Source organism: Eublepharis macularius, chromosome 12 (assembly GCF_028583425.1).
Source record: "Eublepharis macularius isolate TG4126 chromosome 12, MPM_Emac_v1.0, whole genome shotgun sequence".
NCBI lineage: Eukaryota > Metazoa > Chordata > Lepidosauria > Squamata > Eublepharidae > Eublepharis > Eublepharis macularius.
The window spans coordinates 56,644,982-56,647,948 of record NC_072801.1 but is presented as its reverse complement, the minus strand read 5'-3'; positions in this window follow the sequence as shown (position 1 = coordinate 56,647,948).

Here is a 2,967-nt window from a genome sequence, read left to right as displayed (position 1 = left end):
GTTAAAGTGCCTCGTTTGTACCGCGACCCGGGAGCTAGTGGGACTTGCTTCTGAGTAAACGCGCGCAGGCATCTTGCGCTTCCCAGAGATGGGGAGATAAAAGTGGGGCTGAGTCGACCATGGCTCCTTAAACCTGGAAACTGGAAGCGAGGAGAATGGTTCCCCCTTAAATGCTCAGGTTTCCTCTTGCAAGCGTGCTTCTGCAACCTCTCTGCCCTTCCTCAGGGTTCCAGTTTCATGGGCGGCGGGGGGGGGCTTTTCCCCACCCTGCCCCCCTTGCTTGAACCTCTTCCTCTTTCTCAGCTACTCCTGGAGTCTCTCCAGCCAGGCCTGCCCTGGGGCTTGCGCTGTGCATACTTTTCCTTCTCCAATCTCGCTTCTGGGCGAGAAGAAGCCAGGGCCTTGGGTGTGCATGGCGGTACTAATGCGCAGTGCAAGGAGCACATCTGCATTTATGGCACGTGGTGGCGTCCCTGGGCCTTTTCCCACACAGAGTTGAGCTCTGTAAAGGAAATGGCCGCTGGTTGTGAAAAAGGGCCAGGGGGATCTTCCCCACTGCCTGGACTCAAGCGGCTGGGGGGGTGGTATTGTTAGGGGCTGCCTGTCAAAGACACTGTGTGAGTGTATGGTGGCAGTCCACATTGGCTCTTGGGGCTTGAGGAGGCCTTTCAGGCTGGATCGTGCCCCAGTGTGCCGTGTTTTACTGTCCCCTTGGTTTCAGTGAGAGAGTTCAGCGTGCTTTGGAATCTTGCCGCTTGAATTCAACGGGGTGCAAAAGGACCTAATGCGATCTCTCTGTGTGTGTGTGTGTGTGTGTGTGTGTGTGTGTGTAGGAGGGGGGGTGTCAGTTCCCTGCCTTTGTTCCTTTAAGGCCTCTGTTTCTTCTGTCCCAGTTACTTTCCACCCCCAGTTAGAAGGAATACTGTGGTGGTCTGGCTGCATTCCCCCCCCCCCCCCCTTAAAGCCAGGAGATGCACTTAGCATAACTGACAGTCGCTTTCAGGACTGCCCATCTTGTCCAGCAAAAGAAACAAGGTGGCACTGGGTTCCCTTGACTCTGCCCACAGGCAGGTCAGGCCAGTAATCCAGATGTAGGTCTGAGTGTGAAATTCTGGGCCCCGATCCATGCTCCGTTCTTTTATTTCTGACCTTTGCTCAGAGAGGATATGGCTAAACAGATGGTGAACCGCACGCATTACTCGGAAGGAAAGAACACTTTGGGTGGAGGAGATGGGTGTGTGGAAATACTATATCTCGGTTGGCAGTTAAGCTTTGGGGCTGCCACTCTTATCAAGTTCCCAGACAAGGGGAAGTCAGTGCTGTGAGCTGCATACCTCCATGCTGGAATCTCAAGAGTTGTGATACGGATTAGGGGCTTGGCCCGGTTGATGTAAAGCAGGGGGGTGATACTTGGTGAGGAACTTGGGTGGAAGTTAAAATGGGAACTGAGTCACCTATCTTTAAGATGAGTGTTGCAGAACGGCAAATACAGATTTCAGGTGTTGGTGAACTATTCCTTGGCCTGCATGTTAAAAAGAAAAAAAAAGGGGGGGGGGGGAAGAGAGCTTGAATAGCAGCCTCACCAGCTATATCTTGCAGCCTGAAGATAGCTCTAGTCTGCACAAGCTTCTGCTACAGAAAATTTGTTAATCTTTAAGGTGCTCTGAGAGTCTGTTGTTACTATGATAACTTTTTAATGTCCTTTATAGTCCACCTTTACTGAGACTCAAAGCGGATTACACAGTATGAGATTAATCCAGTCAGTATCAAGGACATTTCCATAAACAGTGCTGTAAGGTAAATAAATGCAAGTTTATGAAGACTTAGCTTTAGCAGGAATCCAGTACAGAGTTGAAGACAACCTAGATATTAGACAACCTAGAACTACCCAATAGGATCTTACTTGGGAGCACATACTTAAAGCAACAGATAATATGTAAGGCAACGTAGTGGTGAAGTCTACGGTCCCTAACTCATTAGTGAAGCATCTGAGACCCCCTTCCTACAACACACCCCTCCTAACTGAGTCAAAAGCCTTTTTGAATAATTCGGTTTTGCGTAGTTTACAGAAAGCCAGGAGAGTTGAGGCTCTCTGGACATTATATGGCTTCCCCCTCTGGAATTAGTCTAAACTAGATGGGGCTCCCACATTTTATTTTTATTTCACTTATCCCTCACCTTTTCCCCAGTTGGGGCTCCAAGCATTTTACTATGTTTTTCACTCCTCTGTCTCTTAAAGCCGAGAAGGGTGTCACTTGTTAGTTATTGGTAGCTCTGCTGTCCTGGGTTTGTAATCGGGGCCCTTTGACCATTTCATCTGCAGGAGAATCGCGTGTGCCACATCTGGCCCTGGGGTCCTGTTACATATTTATTTGTCATTTATAGTCCACTTATTAAGAATCAAGGCAGGTTATACAGCTAGGGTGTTCAGTAAGCAGTGCACTACGGAATGCGAATTTGCTGGCGTTTGAAAACTCACAGAAATTCAACACAGAGCTGAAATGGTGCTGAAAGCATAAGCAGTATTTATAGTCCATTTTTCTCACCGAGACTCAGGCAGATTAAACAATGTAAATCAACACAGTCAGGGGCTGGAGCATTCAGTAGGTAATACAGAAGGGTACAGATTACAGAAATCCAATACAGTGCTGAAAAAAACCTGAGCAATTTGACACGACATATTAAACAACATGGTAGCTGCTCAGTAGGAATATTATAGCAATGAACAGTATGCAGTTGTATAGTCTACAGCTCCTATCCCTTTACCAGTGCGTCTCTTGGAATGATTTCCTTACAGTACGTCCCTCTTTTCTGTGTAAAAAACAAAAAAAGGCTCTAATTCCATAACTGTAGAGCATTATAATTTCACCCTCCCTGGATTCTGAGGCTGTTCCTCTGAATCTCTTGATTTCTTTTTCTTTCAGTGATTGTGACACTCCAAAGAGGAAAAAGAAGCTGTGCACGGCA